Source organism: Aquarana catesbeiana, linkage group LG01 (assembly GCF_042186555.1).
Source record: "Aquarana catesbeiana isolate 2022-GZ linkage group LG01, ASM4218655v1, whole genome shotgun sequence".
Lineage (NCBI taxonomy): Eukaryota > Metazoa > Chordata > Amphibia > Anura > Ranidae > Aquarana > Aquarana catesbeiana.
In genome coordinates, this window is record NC_133324.1 from 794,784,632 (window position 1) to 794,802,604 (window position 17,973).

General features: G+C 42.8%; 8 non-coding genes across 8 annotated transcripts; all 8 read right to left on the reverse strand.

Moving 5' to 3' along the window:
* Nucleotides 1–1,393: 1,393 nt before the first annotated feature.
* Nucleotides 1,394–1,478, reverse strand: TRNAR-UCU (transfer RNA arginine (anticodon UCU)). Its single transcript is given in 2 exon segments — nt 1,394–1,429; nt 1,442–1,478. It is a non-coding gene; the product is annotated as a tRNA-Arg (tRNA).
* Nucleotides 1,479–4,126: 2,648 nt separating this feature from the next.
* Nucleotides 4,127–4,211, reverse strand: TRNAR-UCU (transfer RNA arginine (anticodon UCU)). The gene is given in 2 exon segments: nt 4,127–4,162; nt 4,175–4,211. It is a non-coding gene; the product is annotated as a tRNA-Arg (tRNA).
* A 2,953-nt stretch (nt 4,212–7,164) lies between these two features.
* Nucleotides 7,165–7,249, reverse strand: TRNAR-UCU (transfer RNA arginine (anticodon UCU)). The gene is given in 2 exon segments: nt 7,165–7,200; nt 7,213–7,249. It is a non-coding gene; the product is annotated as a tRNA-Arg (tRNA).
* Nucleotides 7,250–9,246: 1,997 nt separating this feature from the next.
* TRNAR-UCU (transfer RNA arginine (anticodon UCU)) lies at nt 9,247–9,331 on the reverse strand. The gene is given in 2 exon segments: nt 9,247–9,282; nt 9,295–9,331. It is a non-coding gene; the product is annotated as a tRNA-Arg (tRNA).
* Nucleotides 9,332–10,455: 1,124 nt separating this feature from the next.
* On the reverse strand, nt 10,456–10,540 carry TRNAR-UCU (transfer RNA arginine (anticodon UCU)). The gene is given in 2 exon segments: nt 10,456–10,491; nt 10,504–10,540. It is a non-coding gene; the product is annotated as a tRNA-Arg (tRNA).
* A 1,997-nt stretch (nt 10,541–12,537) lies between these two features.
* On the reverse strand, nt 12,538–12,622 carry TRNAR-UCU (transfer RNA arginine (anticodon UCU)). Its single transcript is given in 2 exon segments — nt 12,538–12,573; nt 12,586–12,622. It is a non-coding gene; the product is annotated as a tRNA-Arg (tRNA).
* Nucleotides 12,623–14,069: 1,447 nt separating this feature from the next.
* TRNAR-UCU (transfer RNA arginine (anticodon UCU)) lies at nt 14,070–14,154 on the reverse strand. The gene is given in 2 exon segments: nt 14,070–14,105; nt 14,118–14,154. It is a non-coding gene; the product is annotated as a tRNA-Arg (tRNA).
* Nucleotides 14,155–16,147: 1,993 nt separating this feature from the next.
* On the reverse strand, nt 16,148–16,232 carry TRNAR-UCU (transfer RNA arginine (anticodon UCU)). Its single transcript is given in 2 exon segments — nt 16,148–16,183; nt 16,196–16,232. It is a non-coding gene; the product is annotated as a tRNA-Arg (tRNA).
* Nucleotides 16,233–17,973: the final 1,741 nt, after the last annotated feature.

Here is a 17,973-nt window from a genome sequence, read left to right on the forward strand (position 1 = left end):
AAATAAACTCATTTGAATAAAGGTTGCCACTAAATAATAGGGATGAGCTCAAGATCTGGTCCAGATACAGTTTAAGATTGAAATTTACCTACTTGGGCATGTGCCTTAGTGCTAGATCTGTTGATCTTTAGGTGGGAACTGGAGTTCATGTTAAGTAGCAGTATTTGTACCGTTGATGAGTTGGTGGAGAAAGGAAAAGCTCACTTATTAGGAAATGGCAGGAAAGACTACCCTGAAGAGATGATTTTACAGGGATCACCTGAGGCATACAGAGTGGGAAATAGCCATATAGATTGGAGTAGGGAATTTGAGAGGATGGGAGAGCCCCTGGGGATATCCCAGAGGCCAGCATGGAAGGAAGTGTTGAGGGAGCTAGCGAACAGGAGTTCTTGGAAGCAGAAAACAGGGTAGTTTGTTTGATACTATCTGATAAGGTTAATGATGTATCTAGGGGCAGAGTTGTGGGAAGCTTTTTATGTCCTTAGTATTTTGAATTTGATTTGGTGGGCGAACTGAAACCAGGGAGTGATTGGCAGAGAGCGGGTGGCTGACACCTCTGCTAGTAATTGGCTGGTAAGGGGGATAAGACTTGCAGCAACATATCAGATAGACTGAAGGGGGAATGGTCTGTTTAGAGGCAGGCCAAAGAATACGGAGTTGCGAAATTCAAGGAGAGAGAAATCACGGGAATGAAGTGGAAGATTGGTGGTGTCATTGGTTAAAATGGGGCATTCTTTGAAATTTTTATTGAGGTGAAGGTAGCGATATTTGGACAGTAAATGGTTGTGGGGCTGACAAAAGAGGACATAGTAAAGAATTACAGCTTGCACCTGGCATGAGGGAAGGGAACAATAGAATGCAGGTTAGTTTAGTATTCCCTCTCTTTGCTCTGAATTGCACAGCGTACCCTCCAATTTGCCTTTTATCAAATCTCAAGAGAAGCCGGAACCACTAGGTGCTATCATTAACTTGTATAGCAAATCAATTTCACTACAGCTCATTTATGAATGTAATCCAGTGGCAGCTTGGTGGTGTCATTTTTTAAAATGGGGCATTCTTTGGAATTCTTATTGAAGTGAAGGTAGCGAGATTAGGACAGTAAATGGTTGTGGGGCTGACAAAAGAGGGCATAGTAAAGAATTACAGCTTGCACGTGGCATGAGGGAAGGGAACAATAGAATGCAGGTTAGTTTACTATTCCCTCTCTTTGCTCTGAATTGCACAGCGTACCCTCCAATTTGTCTTTTACCAAGTCTCAAGAGAAGCCTGAACCACTAGGTGCTATCATTAACTTGTAAGGCAAATCCACTTCAGTACAGCTCATTTATGAATGGAATCTATTTCTTTATAAAGCATTAGAGCAGCACCACTATGACGAAGGACTATATAAAACCGACTCTGGTGGGATTCGAACCCACAACCTTTGAATTACTACCTCAACTAGAAGTCCAATGCGCTATCCATTGCGCCACAGAGACATTGTGTGAGGACCTTGCCTGAGGAAGTACCCAAGACGTAGCAAATAAACTCATTTGAATAAAGGTTGCCACTAAATAATAGGGATGAGCTCAAGATCTGGTCCAGATACAGTTTAAGATTGAAATTTACCTACTTGGGCATGTGCCTTAGTGCTAGATCTGTTGATCTTTAGGTGGGAACTGGAGTTCATGTTAAGTAGCAGTATTTGTACCGTTGATGAGTTGGTGGAGAAAGGAAAAGCTCACTTATTAGGAAATGGCAGGAAAGACTACCCTGAAGAGATGATTTTACAGGGATCACCTGAGGCATACAGAGTGGGAAATAGCCATATAGATTGGAGTAGGGAATTTGAGAGGATGGGAGAGCCCCTGGGGATATCCCAGAGGCCAGCATGGAAGGAAGTGTTGAGGGAGCTAGCGAACAGGAGTTCTTGGAAGCAGAAAACAGGGTAGTTTGTTTGATACTATCTGATAAGGTTAATGATGTATCTAGGGGCAGAGTTGTGGGAAGCTTTTTATGTCCTTAGTATTTTGAATTTGATTTGGTGGGCGAACTGAAACCAGGGAGTGATTGGCAGAGAGCGGGTGGCTGACACCTCTGCTAGTAATTGGCTGGTAAGGGGGATAAGACTGGCAGCAACATATCAGATAGACTGAAGGGGGAATGGTCTGTTTAGAGGCAGGCCAAAGAATACGGAGTTGCGAAATTCAAGGAGAGAGAAATCACGGGAATGAAGTGGAAGATTGGTGGTGTCATTGGTTAAAATGGGGCATTCTTTGAAATTTTTATTGAGGTGAAGGTAGCGATATTTGGACAGTAAATGGTTGTGGGGCTGACAAAAGAGGACATAGTAAAGAATTACAGCTTGCACCTGGCATGAGGGAAGGGAACAATAGAATGCAGGTTAGTTTAGTATTCCCTTTCTTTGCTCTGAATTGCACAATGCATCCTCCAATTTGTCTTTTATCAAATCTCAAGAGAAGCCGGAACCACTAGGTGCTATCATTAACTTGTATAGCAAATCAACTTCACTACAGCTCATTTATGAATGGAATCCATTTCTTTATAAAGCATTAGAGCAACACCACTATGACGAAGGACTATATAAAACCAACTCTGGTGGGACAAGAAACCACAACCTTTGAATTACTACATCTCCTAGAAGTCCAATGCGCTATCCATTGCGCCACAGAGCTCTCTCTGATGACATTGTTTGAGGACCTTGCCTGAGGAAGTACCCAAGTCGTAGCAAATAAACTCATTTGAATAAAGGTTGCCACTAAATAATAGGGATGAGCTCAAGATCTGGTCCAGATACAGTTTAAGATTGAAATTTACCTATTTGGGCATGTGCCTTAGTGCTAGATCTGTTGATCTTTAGGTGGGAACCGGAGTTCATGTTAAGTAGCAGTATTTGTACCGTTGATGAGTTGGTGGAGAAAGGAAAAGCTCACTTATTAGGTAATGGCAGGAAAGACTACCCTGAAGAGATGATTTTCCAGGGATCACCTGAGGCATACAGAGTGGGAAATAGCCATATAGATTGGAGTACGGAATTTGAGAGCATGGGAGAGCCCCTGGGGATATCCCAGAGGTCAGCATGGAAGGAAGTGTTGAGGGAGCTAGCGAACAGGAGTTCTTGGAAGCAGAAAACAGGGTAGTTTGTTTGATACTATCTGATAAGGTTAATGATGTAGCTAGGGGAAGAGTTGTGGGAAGCTTTTTATGTCCTTAGTATTTTGAATTTAATTTGGTGGGCGAACTGAAGCCAGGGAGAGATTGGCAGAGAGCGGGTAGCTGACACCTCTTCTAGTAATTGGCTGGTAAGGGGGATAAGACTGGCAGCAACATATCAGATAGACTGAAGGGGGAATGGTCTGTTTAGAGGCAGGCCAAAGAATACGGAGTTGCGAAATTCAAGGAGAGAGAAATCACGGGAATGAAGTGGAAGATTGGTGGTGTCATTGGTTAAAATGGGGCATTCTTTGAAATTTTTATTGAGGTGAAGGTAGCGAGATTTGGACAGTAAATGGTTGTGGGGCTGACAAAAGAAAGAGGACATAGTAAAGAATTACAGCTTGCACCTGGCATGAGGGAAGGGAACAATAGAATGCAGGTTAGTTTAGTATTCCCTCTCTTTGCTCTGAATTGCACAGCGTACCCTCCAATTTGTCTTTTATCAAATCTCAAGAGAAGCCGGAACCACTAGGTGCTATCCTTAACTTGTATAGCAAATCAATTTCACTACAGCTCATTTATGAATGGAATCCAGTGGAAGTTTGGTGGTGTCATTGCTTAAAATGGGGCATTCTTTGGAATTCTTATTGAAGTGAAGGTAGCGAGATTAGGACAGTAAATGGTTGTGGGGCTGACAAAAGAGGGCATAGTAAAGAATTACAGCTTGCACGTGGCATGAGGGAAGGGAACAATAGAATGCAGGTTAGTTTACTATTCCCTCTCTTTGCTCTGAATTGCACAGCGTACCCTCCAATTTGTCTTTTATCAAGTCTCAAGAGAAGCCTGAACCACTAGGTGCTATCATTAACTTGTAAGGCAAATCCACTTCAGTACAGCTCATGTATGAATGGAATCCATTTCTTTATAAAGCATTAGAGCAGCACCACTATGACGAAGGACTATATAAAACCGACTCTGGTGGGATTCGAACCCACAACCTTTGAATTACTACATCAACTAGAAGTCCAATGCGCTATCCATTGCGCCACAGAGCCCTCTCTGAGGACATTGTGTGAGGACCTTGCCTGAGGAAGTACCCAAGACGTAGCAAATAAACTCATTTGAATAAAGGTTGCCACTAAATAATAGGGATGAGCTCAAGATCTGGTCCAGATACAGTTTAAGATTGAAATTTTCCTACTTGGGCATGTGCCTTAGTGCTAGATCTGTTGATCTTTAGGTGGGAACCGGAGTTCATGTTAAGTAGTAGTATTTGTACCGTTGATGAGTTGGTGGAGAAAGGAAAAGCTCACTTATTAGGAAATGGCAGGAAAGACTACCCTGAAGAGATGATTTTCCAGGGATCACCTGAGGCATACAGAGTGGGAAATAGCCATATAGATTGGAGTAGGGAATTTGAGAGCATGGGAGAGCCCCTGGGGATATCCCAGAGGCCAGCATGGAAGGAAGTGTTGAGGGAGCTAGCGAACAGGAGTTCTTGGAAGCAGAAAACAGGGTAGTTTGTTTGATACTATCTGATAAGGTTAATGATGTATCTAGGGGCAGAGTTGTGGGAAGCTTTTTATGTCCTTAGTATTTTGAATTTGATTTGGTGGGCGAACTGAAGCCAGGGAGTGATTGGCAGAGAGCGGGTGGCTGACACCTCTTCTAGTAATTGGCTGGTAAGGGGGATAAGACTGGCAGCAACATATCAGATAGACTGAAGGGAGAATGGTCTGTTTAGAGGCAGGCCAAAGAATACGGAGTTGCGAAATTCAAGGAGAGAGAAATCACGGGAATGAAGTGGAAGATTGGTGTTGTCATTGGTTAAAATGGGGCATTCTTTGAAATTTTTATTGAGGTGAAGGTAGCGAGATTTGTACAGTAAATGGTTGTGGGGCTGACAAAAGAGGACATAGTAAAGAATTACAGCTTGCACCTGGCATGAGGGAAGGGAACAATAGAATGCAGGTTAGTTTAGTATTCCCTCTCTTTGCTCTGAATTGCACAGCGTACCCTCCAATTTGCCTTTTATCAAATCTCAAGAGAAGCCGGAACCACTAGGTGCTATCATTAACTTGTATAGCAAATCAACTTCACTACAGCTCATTTATGAATGGAATCCAGTGGAAGCTTGGTGGTGTCATTTTTTAAAATGGGGCATTCTTTGGAATTCTTATTGAAGTGAAGGTAGCGAGATTAGGACAGTAAATGGTTGTGGGGCTGAAAAAAGAGGGCATAGTAAAGAATTACAGCTTGCACGTGGCATGAGGGAAGGGAACAATAGAATGCAGGTTAGTTTACTATTCCCTCTCTTTGCTCTGAATTGCACAGCGTACCCTCCAATTTGTCTTTTATCAAGTCTCAAGAGAAGCCTGAACCACTAGGTGCTATCATTAACTTGTAAGGCAAATCCACTTCAGTACAGCTCATTTATGAATGGAATCCATTTCTTTATAAAGCATTAGAGCAGCACCACTATGACGAAGGACTATATAAAACCGACTCTGGTGGGATTCGATCCCACAACCTTTGAATTACTACCTCAACTAGAAGTCCAATTGAGGACATTGAGTGAGGACCTAGCCTGAGGAAGTGCCCAAGATGTAGCAAATAAACTCATTTGAATAAAGGTTGCCACTAAATAATAAGGATGAGCTCAAGATCTGGTCCAGATACAGTTTAAGATTGAAATTTACCTACTTGGGCATGTGCCTTAGTGCTAGATCTGTTGATCTTTAGGTGGGAACCGGAGTTCATGTTAAGTAGCAGTATTTGTACCGTTGATGAGTTGGTGGAGAAAGGAAAAGCTCACTTATTAGGTAATGGCAGGAAAGACTACCCTGAAGAGATGATTTTCCAGGGATCACCTGAGGCATACAGAGTGGGAAATAGCCATATAGATTGGAGTAGGGAATTTGAGAGCATGGAAGAGCCCCTGGGGATATCCCAGAGACCAGCATGGAAGGAAGTGTTGAGGGAGCTAGCGAACAGGAGTTCTTGGAAGCAGAAAACAGGGTAGTTTGTTTGATACTATCTGATAAGGTTAATGATGTAGCTAGGGGAAGAGTTGTGGGAAGCTTTTTATGTCCTTAGTGTTTTGAATTTGATTTGGTGGGCGAACTGAAGCCAGGGAGAGATTGGCAGAGAGCGGGTGGCTGACACCTCTTCTAGTAATTGGCTGGTAAGGGGGATAAGACTGGCAGCAACATATCAGATAGACTGAAGGGGGAATGGTCTGTTTAGAGGCAGGCCAAAGAATACGGAGTTGCGAAATTCAAGGAGAGAGAAATCACAGGAATGAAGTTGAAGATTGGTGGTGTCATTGGTTATAATGGGGCATTCTTTGAAATTTTTATTGAGGTGAAGGTAGCGAGATTTGGACAGTAAATGGTTGTGGGGCTGACAAAAGAAAGAGGACATAGTAAAGAATTACAGCTTGCACCTGGCATGAGGGAAGGGAACAATAGAATGCAGGTTAGTTTAGTATTCCCTCTCTTTGCTCTGAATTGCACAGCGTACCCTCCAATTTGTCTTTTATCAAATCTCAAGAGAAGCCGGAACCACTAGGTGCTATCCTTAACTTGTATAGCAAATCAATTTCACTACAGCTCATTTATGAATGGAATCCAGTGGAAGTTTGGTGGTGTCATTGCTTAAAATGGGGCATTCTTTGGAATTCTTATTGAAGTGAAGGTAGAGAGATTAGGACAGTAAATGGTTGTGGGGCTGACAAAAGAGGGCATAGTAAAGAATTACAGCTTGCACGTGGCATGAGGGAAGGGAACAATAGAATGCAGGTTAGTTTACTATTCCCTCTCTTTGCTCTGAATTGCACAGCGTACCCTCCAATTTGTCTTTTATCAAGTCTCAAGAGAAGCCTGAACCACTAGGTGCTATCATTAACTTGTAAGGCAAATCCACTTCAGTACAGCTCATGTATGAATGGAATCCATTTCTTTATAAAGCATTAGAGCAGCACCACTATGACGAAGGACTATATAAAACTGACTCTGGTGGGATTCGAACCCACAACCTTTGAATTACTACATCAACTAGAAGTCCAATGCGCTATCCATTGCGCCACAGAGCCCTCTCTGAGGACATTGTGTGAGGACCTTGCCTGAGGAAGTACCCAAGACGTAGCAAATAAACTCATTTGAATAAAGGTTGCCACTAAATAATAGGGATGAGCTCAAGATCTGGTCCAGATACAGTTTAAGATTGACATTTTCCTACTTGGGCATGTGCCTTAGTGCTAGATCTGTTGATCTTTAGGTGGGAACCGAAGTTCATGTTAAGTAGTAGTATTTGTACCGTTGATGGATTGGTGGAGAAAGGAAAAGCTCACTTATTAGGAAATGGCAGGAAAGACTACCCTGAAGAGATGATTTTCCAGGGATCACCTGAGGCATACAGAGTGGGAAATAGCCATATAGATTGGAGTAGGGAATTTGAGAGCATGGGAGAGCCCCTGGGGATATCCCAGAGGCCAGCATTGAAGGAAGTGTTGAGGGAGCTAGCGAACACGAGTTCTTGGAAGCAGAAAACAGGGTAGTTTGTTTGATACTATCTGATAAGGTTAATGATGTATCTAGGGGCAGAGTTGTGGGAAGCTTTTTATGTCCTTAGTATTTTGAATTTGATTTGGTGGGCGAACTGAAGCCAGGGAGTGATTGTCAGAGAGCGGGTGGCTGACACCTCTGCTAGTAATTGGCTGGTAAGGGGGATAAGACTGGCAGCAACATATCAGATAGACTGAAGGGGGAAAGGTCTGTTTAGAGGCAGGCCAAAGAATACGGAGTTGCGAAATTCAAGGAGAGAGAAATCATGGGAATGAAGTGGAAGATTGGTGGTGTCATTGGTTAAAATGGGGCATTCTTTGAAATTTTTATTGAGGTGAAGGTAGCGATATTTGGACAGTAAATGGTTGTGGGGCTGACAAAAGAGGACATAGGAAAGAATTACAGCTTGCACCTGGCATGAAGGAAGGGAACAATAGAATGCAGGTTAATTTAGTATTCCCTCTCTTTGCTCTGAATTGCACAGTGTACCCTCCGATTTGACTTTTATCAAATCTCAAGAGAAGCCGGAACCACTAGGTGCTATCATTACCTTGTATAGCAAATCAACTTCACTACAGCTCATTTAGTTGTGGGAAGCTTTTTATGTCCTTAGTATTTTGAATTTGATTTGGTGGGCGAACTGAAGCCAGGGAGAGATTGGCAGAGAGCAGGTGGCTGACACCTCTTCTAGTAATTGGCTGGTAAGGGGGATAAGACTGGCAGCAACATATCAGATAGAGTGAAGGGGGAATGGTCTGTTTAGAGGCAGGCCAAAGAATACGGAGTTGCGAAATTCAAGGAGAGAGAAATCACGGGAATGAAGTGGAAGATTGGTGGTGTCATTGGTTAAAATGGGGCATTCTTTGAAATTTTTATTGAGGTGAAGGTAGCGAGATTTGGACAGTAAATGGTTGTGGGGCTGACAAAAGAAAGAGGACATAGTAAAGAATTACAGCTTGCACCTGGCATGAGGGAAGGGAACAATAGAATGCAGGTTAGTTTAGTATTCCCTCTCTTTGCTCTGAATTGCACAGCGTACCCTCCAATTTGCCTTTTATCAAATCTCAAGAGAAGCCGGAACCACTAGGTGCTATCATTACCTTGTATAGCAAATCAACTTCACTACAGCTCATTTATGAATGGAATCCAGTGGAAGCTTGGGGGTGTCATTTTTTAAAATGGGGCATTCTTTGGAATTCTTATTGAAGTGAAGGTAGCGAGATTAGGACAGTAAATGGTTGTGGTGCTGACAAAAGAGGGCATAGTAAAGAATTACAGCTTGCACGTGGCATGAGGGAAGGGAACAATAGAATGCAGGTTAGTTTACTATTCCCTCTCTTTGCTCTGAATTGCACAGCGTACCCTCCAATTTGTCTTTCATCAAGTCTCAAGAGAAGCCTGAACCACTAGGTGCTATCATTAACTTGTAAGGCAAATCCACTTCAGTACAGCTCATTTATGAATGGAATCCATTTCTTTATAAAGCATTAGAGCAGCACCACTATGACGAAGGACTATATAAAACCGACTCTGGTGGGATTCGAACCCACAACCTTTGAATTACTACCTCAACTAGAAGTCCAATGCACTATCCATTGCGCCACAGAGCCCTTTCTGAGGACATTGAGTGAGGACCTAGCCTGAGGAAGTGTCCAAGACGTAGCAAATAAACTCATTTGAATAAAGGTTGCCACTAAATAATAGGGATGAGCTCTAGATCTGGTCCAGATACAGTTTAAGATTGAAATTTACCTACTTGGGCATGTGCCTTAGTGCTAGATCTGTTGATCTTTAGGTGGGAACCGGAGTTCATGTTAAGTAGCAGTATTTGTACCGTTGATGAGTTGGTGGAGAAAGGAAAAGCTCACTTATTAGGTAATGGCAGGAAAGACTACCCTGAAGAGATGATTTTCCAGGGATCACCTGAGGCATACAGAGTGGGAAATAGCCATATAGATTGGAGTAGGGAATTTGAGAGCATGGAAGAGCCCCTGGGAATATCCCAGAGGCCAGCATGGAAGGAAGTGTTGAGGGAGCTAGCGAACAGAAGTTCTTGGAAGCAGAAAACAGGGTAGTTTGTTTGATACTATCTGATAAGGTTAATGATGTAGCTAGGGGAAGAGTTGAGGGAAGCTTTTTATGTCATTAGTATTTTGAATTTGATTTGGTGGGCGAACTGAAGCCAGGGAGAGATTGGCAGAGAGCGGGTGGCTGACACCTCTTCTAGTAATTGGCTGGTAAGGGGGATAAGACTGGCAGCAACATATCAGATAGACTGAAGGGGGAATGGTCTGTTTAGAGGCAGGCCAAAGAATACGGAGTTGCGAAATTCAAGGAGAGAGAAATCACAGGAATGAAGTGGAAGATTGGTGGTGTCATTGGTTATAATGGGGCATTCTTTGAAATTTTTATTGAGGTGAAGGTAGCGAGATTTGGACAGTAAATGGTTGTGGGGCTGACAAAAGAGAACATAGTAAAGAATTACAGCTTGCACCTGGCATGAGGGAAGGGAACAATAGAATGCAGGTTAGTTTAGTATTCCCTCTCTTTGCTCTGAATTGCACAGTGTATCCTCCAATTTGTCTTTTATCAAATCTCAAGAGAAGCCGGAACCACTAGGTGCTATCATTAACTTGTATAGCAAATCAACTTCACTACAGCTCATTTATGAATGGAATCCATTTCTTTATAAAGCATTAGAGCAACACCACTATGACGAAGGACTATATAAAACCAACTCTGGTGGGACTCGAACCCACAACCTTTGAATTACTACATCTCCTAGAAGTCCAATGCGCTATCCATTGCGCCACAGAGCTCTCTCTGATGACATTGTTTGAGGACCTTGCCTGAGGAAGTACCCAAGTCGTAGCAAATAAACTCATTTGAATAAAGGTTGCCACTAAATAATAGGGATGAGCTCAAGATCTCGTCCAGATACAGTTTAAGATTGAAATTTACCTATTTGGGCATGTGCCTTAGTGCTAGATCTGTTGATCTTTAGGTGGGAACCGGAGTTCATGTTAAGTAGCAGTATTGGTACCGTTGATGAGTTGGTGGAGAAAGGAAAAGCTCACTTATTAGGTAATGGCAGGAAAGACTACCCTGAAGAGATGATTTTCCAGGGATCACCTGAGGCATACAGAGTGGAAAATAGCCATATAGATTGGAGTACGGAATTTGAGAGCATGGGAGAGCCCCTGGGGATATCCCAGAGGTCAGCATGGAAGGAAGTGTTGAGGGAGCTAGCGAACAGGAGTTCTTGGAAGCAGAAAACAGGGTAGTTTGTTTGATACTATCTGATAAGGTTAATGATGTAGCTAGGGGAAGAGTTGTGGGAAGCTTTTTATGTCCTTAGTATTTTGAATTTGATTTGGTGGGCGAACTGAAGCCAGGGAGTGATTGGCAGAGAGCGGGTGGCTGACACCTCTGCTAGTAATTGGCTGGTAAGGGGGATAAGACTGGCAGCAACATATCAGATAGACTGAAGGGGGAATGGTCTGTTTAGAGGCAGGCCAAAGAATACGGAGTTGCGAAATTCAAGGAGAGAGAAATCACGGGAATAAAGTGGAAGATTGGTGGTGTCATTGGTTAAAATGGGGCATTCTTTGAAATTTTTATTGAGGTGAAGGTAGCGATATTTGGACAGTAAATGGTTGTGGGGCTGACAAAAGAGGACATAGTAAAGAATTACAGCTTGCACCTGGCATGAGGGAAGAGAACAATAGAATGCAGGTTAGTTTAGTATTCCCTCTCTTTGCTCTGAATTGCACAGCGTACCCTCCAATTTGTCTTTTATCAAATCTCAAGAGAAGCCGGAACCACTAGGTGATATCATTACCTTGTATAGCAAATCAACTTCACTACAGCTCATTTAGTTGTGGGAAGCTTTTTATGTCCTTAGTATTTTGAATTTGATTTGGTGGGCGAACTGAAGCCAGGGAGAGATTGGCAGAGAGCGGGTGGCTGACACCTCTTCTAGTAATTGGCTGGTAAGGGGGATAAGACTGGCAGCAACATATCAGATAGACTGAAGGGGGAATGGTCTGTTTAGAGGCAGGCCAAAGAATACGGAGTTGCGAAATTCAAGGAGAGAGAAATCACGGGAATGAAGTGGAAGATTGGTGGTGTCATTGGTTAAAATGGGGCATTCTTTGAAATTTTTATTGAGGTGAAGGTAGCGAGATTTGGACAGTAAATGGTTGTGGGGCTGACAAAAGAAAGAGGACATAGTAAAGAATTACAGCTTGCACCTGGCATGAGGGAAGGGAACAATAGAATGCAGGTTAGTTTAGTATTCCCTCTCTTTGCTCTGAATTGCACAGCGTACCCTCCAATTTGTCTTTTATCAAATCTCAAGAGAAGCCGGAACCACTAGGTGCTATCCTTAACTTGTATAGCAAATCAATTTCACTACAGCTCATTTATGAATGGAATCCAGTGGAAGTTTGGTGGTGTCATTGCTTAAAATGGGGCATTCTTTGGAATTCTTATTGAAGTGAAGGTAGCGAGATTAGGACAGTAAATGGTTGTGGGGCTGACAAAAGAGGGCATAGTAAAGAATTACAGCTTGCACGTGGCATGAGGGAAGGGAACAATAGAATGCAGGTTAGTTTACTATTCCCTCTCTTTGCTCTGAATTGCACAGCGTACCCTCCAATTTGTCTTTTATCAAGTCTCAAGAGAAGCCTGAACCACTAGGTGCTATCATTAACTTGTAAGGCAAATCCACTTCAGTACAGCTCATGTATGAATGGAATCCATTTCTTTATAAAGCATTAGAGCAGCACCACTATGACGAAGGACTATATAAAACCGACTCTGGTGGGATTTGAACCCACAACCTTTAAATTACTACATCAACTAGAAGTCCAATGTGCTATCCATTGCGCCACAGAGCCCTCTCTGAGGACATTGTGTGAGGACCTTGCCTGAGGAAGTACCCAAGTCGTAGCAAATAAACTCATTTGAATAAAGGTTGCCACTAAATAATAGGGATGAGCTCAAGATCTGGTCCAGATACAGTTTAAGATTGAAATTTACCTACTTGGGCATGTGCCTTAGTGCTAGATCTGTTGATCTTTAGGTGGGAACCGGAGTTCATGTTAAGTAGCAGTATTTGTACCGTTGATGAGTTGGTGGAGAAAGGAAAAGCTCACTTATTAGGAAATGGCAGGAAAGACTACCCTGAAGAGATGATTTTCCAGGGATCACCTGAGGCATACAGAGTGGGAAATAGCCATATAGATTGGAGTAGGGAATTTGAGAGCATGGGAGAGCCCCTGGGGATATCCCAGAGGCCAGCATGGAAGGAAGTGTTGAGGGAGCTAGCGAACAGGAGTTCTTGGAAGCAGAAAACAGGGTAGTTTGTTTGATACTATCTGATAAGGTTAATGATGTAGCTAGGGGAAGAGTTGTGGGAAGCTTTTTATGTCCTTAGTATTTTGAATTTAATTTGGTGGGCGAACTGAAGCCAGGGAGAGATTGGCAGAGAGCGGGTAGCTGACACCTCTTCTAGTAATTGGCTGGTAAGGGGGATAAGACTGGCAGCAACATATCAGATAGACTGAAGGGGGAATGGTCTGTTTAGAGGCAGGCCAAAGAATACGGAGTTGCGAAATTCAAGGAGAGAGAAATCACGGGATGGAAGTGGAAGATTGGTGGTGTCATTGGTTAAAATGGGGCATTCTTTGAAATTTTTATTGAGGTGAAGGTAGCGAGATTTGGACAGTAAATGGTTGTGGGGCTGACAAAAGAGAACATAGTAAAGAATTACAGCTTGCACCTGGCATGAGGGAAGGGAACAATAGAATGCAGGTTAGTTTAGTATTCCCTTTCTTTGCTCTGAATTGCACAGTGCATCCTCCAATTTGTCTTTTATCAAATCTCAAGAGAAGCCGGAACCACTAGGTGCTATCCTTAACTTGTATAGCAAATCAATTTCACTACAGCTCATTTATGAATGGAATCCAGTGGAAGTTTGGTGGTGTCATTGCTTAAAATGGGGCATTCTTTGGAATTCTTATTGAAGTGAAGGTAGCGAGATTAGGACAGTAAATGGTTGTGCGGCTGACAAAAGAGGGCATAGTAAAGAATTACAGCTTGCACGTGGCATGAGGGAAGGGAACAATAGAATGTAGGTTAGTTTACTATTCCCTCTCTTTGCTCTGAATTGCACAGCGTACCCTCCAATTTGTCTTTTATCAAGTCTCAAGAGAAGCCTGAACCACTAGGTGCTATCATTAACTTGTAAGGCAAATCCACTTCAGTACAGCTCATGTATGAATGGAATCCATTTCTTTATAAAGCATTAGAGCAGCACCACTATGACGAAGGACTATATAAAACCGACTCTGGTGGGATTCGAACCCACAACCTTTGAATTATTACATCAACTAGAAGTCCAATGCTCTATCCATTGCGCCACAGAGCCCTCTCTGAGGACATTGTGTGAGGACCTTGCCTGAGGAAGTACCCAAGACGTAGCAAATAAACTCATTTGAATAAAGGTTGCCACTAAATAATAGGGATGAGCTCAAGATCTGGTCCAGATACAGTTTAAGATTGAAATTTTCCTACTTGGGCATGTGCCTTAGTGCTAGATCTGTTGATCTTTAGGTGGGAACCGAAGTTCATGTTAAGTAGTAGTATTTGTACCGTTGATGGATTGGTGGAGAAAGGAAAAGCTCACTTATTAGGAAATGGCAGGAAAGACTACCCTGAAGAGATGATTTTCCAGGGATCACCTGAGGCATACAGAGAGGGAAATAGCCATATAGATTGGAGTAGGGAATTTGAGAGCATGGGAGAGCCCCTGGGGATATCCCAGAGGCCAGCATGGAAGGAAGTGTTGAGGGAGCTAGCGAACAGGAGTTCTTGGAAGCAGAAAACAGGGTAGTTTGTTTGATACTATCTGATAAGGTTAATGATGTATCTAGGGGCAGAGTTGTGGGAAGCTTTTTATGTCCTTAGTATTTTGAATTTGATTTGGTGGGCGAACTGAAGCCAGGGAGTGATTGGCAGAGAGCGGGTGGCTGAAACCTCTGCTAGTAAATGGCTGGTAAGGGGGATAAGACTGGCAGCAACATATCAGATCGACTGAAGGGGGAATGGTCTGTTTAGAGGCAGGCCAAAGAATACGGAGTTGCGAAATTCAAGGAGAGAGAAATCATGGGAATGAAGTGGAAGATTGGTGGTGTCATTGGTTAAAATGGGGCATTCTTTGAAATTTTTATTGAGGTGAAGGTAGCGATATTTGGACAGTAAATGGTTGTGGGGCTGACAAAAGAGGACATAGTAAAGAATTACAGCTTGCACCTGGCATGAGGGAAGGGAACAATAGAATGCAGGTTAGTTTAGTATTCCCTCTCTTTGCTCTGAATTGCACAGCGTACCCTCCAATTTGTCTTTTATCAAATCTCAAGAGAAGCCGGAACCACTAGGTGCTATCATTACCTTGTATAGCAAATCAACTTCACTACAGCTCATTTAGTTGTGGGAAGCTTTTTATGTCCTTAGTATTTTGAATTTGATTTGGTGGGCGAACTGAAGCCAGGGAGAGATTGGCAGAGAGCGGGTGGCTGACACCTCTTCTAGTAATTGGCTGGTAAGGGGGATAAGACTGGCAGCAACATATCAGATAGACTGAAGGGGGAATGGTCTGTTTAGAGGCAGGCCAAAGAATACGGAGTTGCGAAATTCAAGGAGAGAGAAATCACGGGAATGAAGTGGAAGATTGGTGTTGTCATTGGTTAAAATGGGGCATTCTTTGAAATTTTTATTGAGGTGAAGGTAGAGAGATTTGGACAGTAAATGGTTGTGGGGCTGACAAAAGAGGACATAGTAAAGAATTACAGCTTGCACCTGGCATGAGGGAAGGGAACAATAGAATGCAGGTTAGTTTAGTATTCCCTCTCTTTGCTCTGAATTGCACAGCGTACCCTCCAATTTGCCTTTTATCAAATCTCAAGAGAAGCCGGAACCACTAGGTGCTATCATTAACTTGTATAGCAAATCAACTTCACTACAGCTCATTTATGAATGGAATCCAGTGGAAGCTTGGTGGTGTCATTTTTTAAAATGGGGCATTCTTTGGAATTCTTATTGAAGTGAAGGTAGCGATATTAGGACAGTAAATGGTTGTGGGGCTGACAAAAGAGGGCATAGTAAAGAATTACAGCTTGCACGTGGCATGAGGGAAGGGAACAATAGAATGCAGGTTAGTTTACTATTCCCTCTCTTTGCTCTGAATTGCACAGCGTACCCTCCAATTTGTTTTTTATCAAGTCTCAAGAGAAGCCTGAACCACTAGGTGCTATCATTAACTTGTAAGGCAAATCCACTTCAGTACAGCTCATTTATGAATGGAATCCATTTCTTTATAAAGCATTAGAGCAGCACCACTATGACGAAGGACTATATAAAACCAACTCTGGTGGGATTCGAACCCACAACCTTTGAATTACTATCTCAACTAGAAGTCCAATGCGCTATCCATTGCGCCACAGAGACATTGTGTGAGGACCTTGCCTGAGGAAGTACCCAAGACGTAGCAAATAAACTCATTTGAATAAAGGTTGCCACTAAATAATAGGGATGAGCTCAAGATCTCGTCCAGATACAGTTTAAGATTGAAATTTACCTATTTGGGCATGTGCCTTAGTGCTAGATCTGTTGATCTTTAGGTGGGAACCGGAGTTCATGTTAAGTAGCAGTATTGGTACCGTTGATGAGTTGGTGGAGAAAGGAAAAGCTCACTTATTAGGTAATGGCAGGAAAGACTACCCTGAAGAGATGATTTTCCAGGGATCACCTGAGGCATACAGAGTGGGAAATAGCCATATAGATTGGAGTACGGAATTTGAGAGCATGGGAGAGCCCCTGGGGATATCCCAGAGGTCAGCATGGAAGGAAGTGTTGAGGGAGCTAGTGAACAGGAGTTCTTGGAAGCAGAAAACAGGGTAGTTTGTTTGATACTATCTGATAAGGTTAATGATGTAGCTAGGGGAAGAGTTGTGGGAAGCTTTTTATGTCCTTAGTATTTTGAATTTGATTTGGTGGGCGAACTGAAGCCAGGGAGTGATTGGCAGAGAGCGGGTGGCTGACACCTCTGCTAGTAATTGGCTGGTAAGGGGGATAAGACTGGCAGCAACATTTCAGATAGACTGAAGGGGGAATGGTCTGTTTAGAGGCAGGCCAAAGAATACGGAGTTGCGAAATTCAAGGAGAGAGAAATCACGGGAATAAAGTGGAAGATTGGTGGTGTCATTGGTTAAAATGGGGCATTCTTTGAAATTTTTATTGAGGTGAAGGTAGCGATATTTGGACAGTAAATGGTTGTGGGGCTGACAAAAGAGGACATAGTAAAGAATTACAGCTTGCACCTGGCATGAGGGAAGGGAACAATAGAATGCAGGTTAGTTTAGTATTCCCTCTCTTTGCTCTGAATTGCACAGCGTACCCTCCAATTTGTCTTTTATCAAATCTCAAGAGAAGCCGGAACCACTAGGTGATATCATTACCTTGTATAGCAAATCAACTTCACTACAGCTCATTTAGTTGTGGGAAGCTTTTTATGTCCTTAGTATTTTGAATTTGATTTGGTGGGCGAACTGAAGCCAGGGAGAGATTGGCAGAGAGCGGGTGGCTGACACCTCTTCTAGAAATTGGCTGGTAAGGGGGATAAGACTGGCAGCAACATATCAGATAGACTGAAGGGGGAATGGTCTGTTTAGAGGCAGGCCAAAGAATACGGAGTTGCGAAATTCAAGGAGAGAGAAATCACGGGAATGAAGTGGAAGATTGGTGGTGTCATTGGTTAAAATGGGGCATTCTTTGAAATTTTTATTGAGGTGAAGGTAGCGAGATTTGGACAGTAAATGGTTGTGGGGCTGACAAAAGAAAGAGGACATAGTAAAGAATTACAGCTTGCACCTGGCATGAGGGAAGGGAACAATAGAATGCAGGTTAGTTTAGTATTCCCTCTCTTTGCTCTGAATTGCACAGCGTACCCTCCAATTTGTCTTTTATCAAATCTCAAGAGAAGCCGGAACCACTAGGTGCTATCCTTAACTTGTATAGCAAATCAATTTCACTACAGCTCATTTATGAATGGAATCCAGTGGAAGTTTGGTGGTGTCATTGCTTAAAATGGGGCATTCTTTGGAATTCTTATTGAAGTGAAGGTAGCGAGATTAGGACAGTAAATGGTTGTGGGGCTGACAAAAGAGGGCATAGTAAAGAATTACAGCTT